Source organism: Pseudophryne corroboree, chromosome 7, assembly GCF_028390025.1.
Source record: "Pseudophryne corroboree isolate aPseCor3 chromosome 7, aPseCor3.hap2, whole genome shotgun sequence".
Classification (NCBI taxonomy): domain Eukaryota; kingdom Metazoa; phylum Chordata; class Amphibia; order Anura; family Myobatrachidae; genus Pseudophryne; species Pseudophryne corroboree.
In genome coordinates, this window is record NC_086450.1 from 394,992,313 (window position 1) to 395,002,222 (window position 9,910).

Consider the following 9,910-nt stretch of genomic DNA (forward strand, 5'->3'; position numbering starts at 1 on the left):
CCTAGTTGCCCTCCACCACTTCCCTTACTGGGAGTGTTATATTACTGCAGTATACCATACTTAGCAGCTATTAGCCTACTTCAAAATATACAATACTTACACCAATCCCTGCTTCTCCATTTCCCTTGGTTTCTTCCATGATCTTCTCACCAGGAATAATGCTAATTTTCCTGTTAACTTTGACTTTAATGCAAATTACAAGCGGTGCTTCTTAACTATGTTACAGAATCTGTTTATGAATTGACTGATTACATAACCACAATACATTATAATGAACATGAGATACGTATATGGATTGCATGCAATACAAAAAAAAGAAGAATTGTGAGAAAAATGTATATAGTGCCCAGGCTACTACTACTCCTTACACTCAGGGCTGTATTAACCCATGGCCGGGCCCCTAGGCTTTTAGATATTTTGGGACCCCCTCCGGCACTTCAATCTTTCACCCTACTACAGCTGGCATTTGGGAAACTGAGCTTATACTATCATTTACACTTTTAGTATTCATACAGATACCAATACCCAGTTGAAGTAATCTGCTGACCTCTTTTCTCACAGTGCAATCATTCTTCCTTTTCTTTTGTCTTTTAAAATTCTGACGTGTTTGTACCATTTGTTCTTTTAAAAAATTTATAAATAATAACTGTTTCGGCTGGTCCCAAATGCGCATAGGGACAATCGAGCTGTAGGGATCCCGTACCCAGCCCTCAGCTAAGGAATGGCAGTCTTCCAGCAAGGCAGGACTTACATTTAGACATTTTAGCACTATAGCAGAGATGGGCTCAAAAGCAAGTGCCAAGTGATATGCCCTGTGTCCTAATTTACACTGCAGAATCACACTCATTCACATTGCTTTATCCTTATCTATTTTAGAACTGGAGGTTTGGACAATTCAACACAACTGGAATGTTTCTCCAGCCTCTAGTGGGCTATTTTATAAGCTTTGCTCCATTGTTATGTGTAGGAATTCAGTTCTTCAGTGGCGTAACTACAGTCCCTGCAGACCTCACCATGGCATGGGGGCATGGCGCCGGCAGTGGTTGATAGATGCTGACAAGCCTGACAGAACAGTGAAACAGTGACTGATGCTTAATTCAGCATATAGCGGGTGTCAGCATGAGTGGCTTCCCAATTAGAATAAGGTGAGGACGGAGCTCCGGTGTGTGTGTGTGTGTGTGTGTGTGTGTGTGTGTGTGGGGGAGAGTGGGTACGCTGGCCAATGTGGTGTGGAGAGAAGCTGAGCTGCTGTGGTGGCAGTCCTGCAACTCCTGCCACCTAGGACGAAACTACAGCGACCATACTGGGCACATGCTAAACACAAACGGTATCAGTCTGTGTGTAATATGCAGTCATGGAGCTTCCAACTCATTTGTGTGTGTGACATGTGACTAAGGGGTAAATGTATGAAGCAGTGATAAAAGTGGAGAAGTGAGCCAGTGGAGAAGTGCCCATGGCAACCAATTAGCAACTCTGTGTATGTTTATAGTATGCAAATTATAAATGTTACGTCAATGCTGATTAGTTGCCATGGGCAACTTCTCCACTTTTATCACTGCTTAGTAGATGTCCTCATACACACACACACACACACACACACACACACACACACACACACACACACACACACACTCACAACGAGTGACAGTGAGGAGCCAGTCTCTCTCCATTTCCAGCGTGGTGTTCTGGGAGTGTGTAAAGAAAGGCTGAGCAGCTGCAGCAGCCCGGGACCAATCTACAGCGCCTGATGCAGTAATATATATATATATATATATATATATATATATACACTGCTCAAAAAAATAAAGGGAACACTAAAATAACACATCCTAGATCTGAATGAATGAAATATTCTAAATATTCTTATTAAATACTTTGTTCTTTACATAGTTGAATGTGCTGACAACAAAATCGCACAAAAATTATCAATGGAAATCAAATTTATTAACCCATGGAGTTCTGGATTTGGAGTCACCCTCAAAATTAAAGTGGAAAAACACACTACAGGCTGATCCAACTTTGATGTAATGTCCTTAAAACAAGTCAAAATGAGGCTCAGTAGTGTCTGTGTCCTCCGCGTGCCTGAATGACCTCCCTACAATGCCTGGGCATGCTTCTGATGAGGTGGCGGATGGTCTCCTGAGGGATCTCCTCCCAGACCTGGACTAAAGCATACGCCAACTCCTGGACAGTCTGTGGTGCAACGTGGCATTGGTGGATGGATCGAGACATGATGTCCCAGATGTGCTCAATTGGATTCAGGTCTGGGGAACGGGCGGGCCAGTCCATAGCATCAATGCCTTCATCTTGCAGGAACTGCTGACACACTCCAGCCACATGAGGTCTAGCATTGTCTTGCCTTAGGAGGAACCCAGGGCCAACCGCACCAGCATATGGTCTCACAAGGGGTCTGAGGATCTCATCTCGGTACATAATGGCAGTCAGGCTACCTCTGGCGAGCACATGGAGGGCTGTGCGGCCCCCCAAAGAAATGCCACCCCACACCATTACTGACCCACTGCCAAACCGGTCATGCTGGAGAATGTTGCAGGCAGCAGTACATTCTCCTTGGCATCTCCAGACTCTGTCACGTCTGTCACATGTGCTCAGTGAGAACCTGCTTTCATCTGTGAAGAGCACAGGGCACCAGTGGCGAATTTGCCAATCTTGGTGTTCTCTGGCAAATGCCAAACGTCCTGCACAGTGTTGGGCTGTAAGCACAACCCCCACCTGTGGGCGTCGGGCCCTCATACCACCCTCATGGAGTCTGTTTCTGATCGTTTGAGTAGACACATGCACATTTGTGCCTGGCTGGAGGTCATTTTGCAGGGCTCTGGCAGTGCTCCTCCTGTTCCTCCTTGCACAAAGGCGGAGGTAGTGGTCCTGCTGCTGGGTTGTTGCCCTCCGATGGCCTCCTCCACGTCTCCTGATGTACTGGGCTGTCTCCTGGTAGCGCCTCCATGCTCTGGACACTACGTTGACAGACACAGCAAACCTTCTTGCTACAGCTCGCATTGATGTGCCATCCTGGATGAGCTGCACTACCTGAGCCACTTGTGTGGGTTGTAGGGAGGTCATACAGGCACGTGGAGGCCACACACACTACTGAGCCTCATTTTGACTTGTTTTAAGGACATTACATCAAAGTTGGATCAGCCTGTAGTGTGTTTTTCCACTTTAATTTTGAGGGTGACTCCAAATCCAGACCTCCATGGGTTAATAAATTTGATTTCCATTGATAATTTTTGTGTGATTTTGTTGTCAGCACATTCAACTATGTAAAGAACAAAGTATTTAATAAGAATATTTCATTCATTCAGATCTAGGATGTGTTATTTTAGTGTTCCCTTTATTTTTTTGAGCAGTGTATATATATAAAGTAATTTGCTGTATGGCCAGCTTTAGGTGATAACTGTGGCGCCGGGGCGAGAAACGTCTTTGGCTTGGGGGAGCAACATTTCTAGTTTTGCCACTACTGTTCTTACAGTATAGCAGCTGGTGTCACCTGATTTGGGAAAGCATACATAAAATAGCCATGTGGTTCACAGGGCATCCTCACATGACAATGCCATAGAACACAGTCCACAGAAGTGGATGCACACAAAGTGTTACAATAGGAGTGCGCTAATGTGCAGTCTCCAGTATGGCTCCTCTGGGGATGATGCTTCATTCCCTTACCAAGATGGCCACCACTACTAAAGCGGCACATGCGCATCACCATATTGTTACTGTGTACCCCGCGATACCACTGTTCCAGTACCCTCACTGCTACCTGCATCCAGGAGACAATCATCGGTTGGTGATTTGTCTGGATCCCAGCTCCGATTCATGCCCATCTACAAGTGTAACAGTGAGTACAGCTGTGCCGACACTTGCTCAATAAAGCCACACTTCCTGGTTAACTGGAGTTGTACTTGGCTCAATTATAAATCCTCTACTGTGAACATTAACTCACCAAAATGGACACACATTCCAGCACAAAGAACATAAACTTGTGCCAGACCTACGCTTAAAACCGATGCGAAAAGTGGGGCATACTGTATGATATGAAGAGATTTTGTTGTAGATTAATACCAATAGTTATCAAAAATATATCACTGAGTTTTCATATATCTGCATTTGTTTTCGCTATTATTATTTCCAGATAAAAAAGCATTTAGCTACAGTATGTTCATTTCAAAAAGTAATGCATTGCCTGTGCTACAATATCTTTTTTAATAATAGAAAAAGTTACACCTGTCAGGTAGCTATAAAAATAAATTACAGTTTTATAAAACTAGAAAAATAAAAATAAGAGTAATATTAATAATAGCATCCCTTTATCCAACCCTATCTTACCTTATATGTGGGGAGGAGCATAGTCCACATTATAAGACCTGTAAAGCTATAGAATGAACAGTTCTTCAGCTCACTACAGCATCACTGCTCCTCTGTCCTAACCAGTAACTGTGCAATCTGCGCTTTGCTGCTCACATACACTGGGAAGCAGCAGGGCAGAAGATGAGCACTCTACAGTGGCAAGGCTTTGACTTTTCACAGCTCAGAAGGAGATGAAGGATTAATGACAAAGAACCTGGTTAAGCCACCCGTCAACCAGCAACAGAAAGTAACCTCCTGCCAGCTACACAGATCAATATTTTTTTAGTAGCCAAGCAGAATGGACATATATTATTGAAACAGAAAATGTGTACGACACTATGTACAGAAGAGTACAGTAGAGGACTCTGACGTCAAGCCAAGGATGTACATACCAGTACCTCTGCTCTTCTATGCATTACTGAGTACAGCCCTGTGGATAAATCCTTGTTGCACCAACCTGCGATGTGAGCAGCCCCTGTAGACTACACAAGCACGTGTCATAGTCGCAAAATCCAGCAGGTACAGTAAGCGCTTTTTATCTCATACTACTCTTTGAGACAGAGTGGACTGCTAGCTTTCCATCCCCTTACGTCTAATATTGGTCTCGGGATGCTGGTTTGAAGGATTCAGCACCATGGACAGAGCCTACACGGTCGTTGTATTCGCTTGGGAGCTCTGCATTCCACTATCACAGATTCACACTCCGTATGTACATTATATGGCACAATTTATCAATGACATTAATATATGAAAATGCTGAGACTTCTGTCTAATCATTTATCATATACAATACTATGTTGTTTTTGAATTAGTTTACTTTAAATATTTTTTTTCCACAATAATATTTCTTGGGTTTTAGTTTTCAACAAACATAAGAAAATAAAGTTTACTTTAAATCTTAATGAGTTCCCTTTTATAGAAAAGAAGAAATGCACATTCATTGGTGCTATTAAACACGCAGAATGTTGTTTTTTATAGGACAGCTACTAATTAATTTAACCATTATAAGTGCCATGGGAGGAAGCTTGCCTGAGCTAAACAAAGCTGAGAATTGTTTGTTCTTTTTTAATGTAGAAAGTATATTGTTTTCCCATGTAGAGATTCCCTATTCATAAATAATACTATTAAATGTACAGCAGACAGAGTCAAATAGCATCTAACATCTTATCTCCTCTCATGGTATTGGAACTTTTATATACACCTGAAAGTCCCAAGTTGTGTTGTCATATTAGATTCATTTACATTATAATTTTGGTAGCCTTTTATAATGATGACATCATATAATTTTACATTTCTTTTATATGTTAATGTCAAAATTTACTTTTGGGGGGTTTAAAGTTAAGATTTTTATGTGGTTTTTTTTTTTTTTTTAGTTTATGATGGGGAAGCGTTATTCATACCACATCTACGACATATTAAGTCTTACAGTGTGCTTCAGTAAGGCAAACTACTGTATGGGGGAGCGTTAGAGTTGGATGCAAGTGTATTTGCACTGCATAAATATATTCTTATACATAACATGTCGCACAAGGGTATGTGCAACACTTGATAATGTACTTTACATTGAAGGGATCATCAGATGACAAACAAATTGCACACAGAAGATATGCTTACAATATAAAAGGTGTATGAAAAACATGATATAGAAAGTAACCGTTTTACAATTGGAGGGAAAGTGGCAGTGACTATTGTTAGGAAGAAGTTTTATCAGCCTCCAGCATTTCATGTGCAGCTACCAATGGGATCGTGTCATTGGAATGAGGAGAGATAACAAGAACCAGAGACATGAAACATGAACCAGTCTCTGCAGAAATCTTAAATCAGTCATCTGCTAACAATAATTCTACTTCCCCATTTTTCATTAACCAGTGTACATCCTCTGTTGGTGCGAGAAGAGGCTTCGGCTTCCAAGCTGCACAAACAGTCTGTTGGTTTGTCTGTTACAGTGGCGTAACTATCACTGAGTGTAGTCTGTTTTACTGTGGAATTTGGAGGAAAGGACATAGCAACAGCAACAATACAACTCTCTGTGCCTGATGTAGAGTTGAATGAATGCCAGTTTGCACTGCATCACTGCATCTTGTATATGTTTGCAGTGTACGCATGCTGTGTAACTATACACCCAATACTTTGGGAGGGCCCAGACACTGGAGGGGTATGGCCACTGAAGGGGCCATACCCCTCCAGTGGCCACTGTATACGTTCTGTATGGGGGCCTTGATTGCAACATGGCAGGGGAGTGTGATTAGGGGTCTATTTACTAAGCCTTTGAAGGAGATAAATATAGAACTGATCTATAATGCAGCCATATCCAACTGCCATCTGCATGCAACCACCACTTGCTGCACCTGGAAGTGTGGATAGTGGCTATTCACATGTATAGCTAAGACTATGCATGCACAAGCTAAGCAACACTTTTACAGGTGGGTCATATGTAGGGATACAAATATATAAAAGTAGGGGGACATGTATTACGACTTCTAAAGTATGGACAAGTGGAGAATTTGCTGAGAGTAACCAATCAGCTACTACCAGTCATTCTATGGAATGTACTTGATATATGCTAGCAAGCTACCTTGAAGCTTGTTGCTATGGGCAACGTTTCCACTTGCCCACTTCTCCTCTATTTCGAAGGCTTGATACATCTCACCCTAGTACTTACCAATAATACTACACTACAGCTTCTTCCAGACAGGTCCCATACCTGCCTGCACACTGCTGAACATGCATTAGTGAGTGCATTGGCACAAGAGAGCTCGGTTTATCTATGGGCCCCCTAGGACAACGGAGCCCGGTACAGCTGTGCCCTTAGCCCCTCCTCCCCCACTGTCACTGAGCCTGCAAAGGACAGGTGCAGTGTTTTGAGCTTCATGATTGCAGAATATTTGCACCCAAAAATCTAAAACTCATTTACTATGGAAAACTATAGTGCACTAGATCATTTTTTTTGAGTGCACACCGTAATAGGTATCTTTTTTGTAAAACTTAAAACAAACCGATATATCTCCACTTGACTTGTTAGCACTTGGACGAGGAGGGGAGAGGGAAAAAAACTGTTTGAAAATGTGTTATTTGTTTAGTCATCTTGAAAGAGAAAATGTGTTGTGCTCTCATCCACACTGATAAGATTTCATGATAAAAGGGAGCAATTTAATTTTTTGATATATGATGGTTTGTTTGATGCAATTTGCATTAGAGCGGCCATGCGTCCACAAATACGTTTTAGATACATCACACATAGTCTAAATTATGTATGAATCACAGCAAACATCGGTGCCCAAGGCATCTAGTGACATCGGAATCCAGAAGAGCTTAGCTTAAACATTTGTCAGTGTCTATAATGTCTCATTGTGTTTTTATGTGATTAATTGCTAGAATGAGGCTCGGTTGCTGAACCTAGGAATGGGTTAATACTCTATCTATTTACTGAATGATTTTCTCTCTGCAATTGCCTAAAATTAACCTTAAATGAAATAGATATCATTAATAATCTCTCTTAGTAGTTACATTCTAATTGCAATTTAATATAAAATGATATTGGTTCTACTGAAATGTTGCTGCTGGGAAGATCAGAAGATCAGTGTCTGGTTCTCACACATCTATATTGTGGTGCAGAGAAAGTGTTAAATGCATGGAGTCACTGACAAAATTGCCTATAGCTATTCTCCAGTGAAATCTAATGCTTGTGGAGGCAATAGGATATTGTAACTACTTGTACAGATGGCATCATTTTATATTCAATTAAATACTGTGTATATATATATATATATATATATATATGTATGTATGTATGTATGTATGTATGTATGTATGTATGTATGTCACTACCAGCAATTGTTCTTTGTATACTGTATACAGTTTAGTTCTTTTAGAGAAGAGATGGGCAACTTCATAAGCTTTAGTGGCTGCATGAGTGTCCCTCAAACCTTCAGAATGTAGTAATGTATTAGTGGGCATTTTAAACAATTCAAGCTATGACAAGCAGTGCTTAAAGTGGTCCTGGACAGGTGGTGGAACCCCCACCCCAGTCCTAAAGGGATTGTGCGCGCTGTAAGTGCGCGACACAAAAAAGGGAACTGGTCTCAAAGAGAAAAGGTCGTGGTCACCCAATAGTATCCCCAATTTAAATTATGCCGCACAGTACCACAATCTTATTCACATTACACCACATAGTATTGTCCCTTATTCATGTTATGACACACATTAGTGCCCCTTATACACAAAGCCCAATGTAGTAGCACCCCTAATACACATAATGCCCACAGCAGTAGCACCCCTAGTACACATGACCACAGCAGTAGCACCCCTTATACAGTGCCCTCAGTAGTAGTGCCCCTTATGCAATACCCACTGTACTGGTAGTGCCCACAGTTGTAGTGCCCCTTATGTAGAGCCCATAGTATTGGTGCCCCTTATACATGGCCCCCAGTAGGAGTGGTGCCCCTTATATCCCCAGGAGTGATGCCCCTTATTAAGTGCACCCTATGCAATGCCCTCATTAGTAGTGCCCCCAGTAGATATGCCCCCAGTGGTAATGCCCCGTGTAGTATTGCCCCCAGTAGTAATGAACCCGTAGTTATGCCCACTGTAGAGATGCCCACAGTTGAGATGCCCCCTGTAGAGATGCCCCCTGTACTTATGCCCCCTGTAGAGATGACCCAGTACAGATGCCCCTGTAGACCTACCCCCTGTAGAGATGCCCCCAGTAGAGCTGCCCCTGTAGAGATGACCCAGTACATAAGCCCCCCCAGTATAGATGTCCCCAGTACAGATGCCCCCTGTAGTTATGCCCCCAGTACAGATGTCCCCTGTAGTTATGTTCCCAGTACAGATGCCCCCAGTAGAAGCTGCCCCCAGTACAGATGCTCCCTTTAGTTATGACCCGGTAGAAGCTGCCCCCAGTACAGATGCCCCAGTAGAAGCTGCCCCCAGTACAGATGCCCCCCTGTAGTTATGCCCCCAGTAGAAGCTGAACCCAGTAGAAGTTGCCCCCAGTACAGATGCCCCCTGTAGTTATGCCTCCAGTACAGATGCCCCCAGTAGAAGCTGCCCCTGGTACTGATGCCCACTGTAGTTATCCCTTCAGTAGAAGCTGCCCCCAGTACAGATGCCCCTGTAGTTAGGCCCCCAGTAGAAGCTGGCCCCAGTAGAAGCTTCCCCCAGTAGAGATGCCCCCTGTAGTTATGACCCCAGTACAGATGACCCCACCTAGTAGCGCCACTTCACACACACAAAAAACAAAACAAAAAATCACAATACTCACCAGCCCTGCTTCTGCTTCTGGACTGCTGCCCCCGCCTGGCTGCCCGCTCCTTGGATCTATGGGAGAGACGTCATGACATCTCTCCCATAATTCCGCATATCCGCACACAGTGGCAGCTGGAGCTCAGCAGTGAGCTCCGGCTGCTGCTGAGGGGAAGGTGCTGGCGCCCGCTGTTAGCACAACCTCAGCGGGCACCTGGCATCCCCATGTGGCTCCGGGCTCACATTCTGGGTTAGGAGAGCCGGAGGAGGTGGAACTGCGTTCCGTCTCCAATTGGAACTGACGGAA

The 9,910-nt window shown here is 43.3% G+C and overlaps 1 protein-coding gene across 1 annotated transcript in view; it reads left to right on the plus strand.

Moving 5' to 3' along the window:
- Positions 1 to 4,420: 4,420 nt before the first annotated feature.
- LOC134943772 (QRFP-like peptide receptor) overlaps positions 4,421 to 9,910 on the plus strand; it is a 62,209-nt gene continuing 56,719 nt past the window's right edge. Inside the window, exon 1 of the mRNA XM_063932417.1 lies at positions 4,421 to 4,878. The gene's annotated coding sequence lies outside the window, so the exon portion shown is untranslated. The remainder of the gene's footprint in view (positions 4,879 to 9,910) is intronic.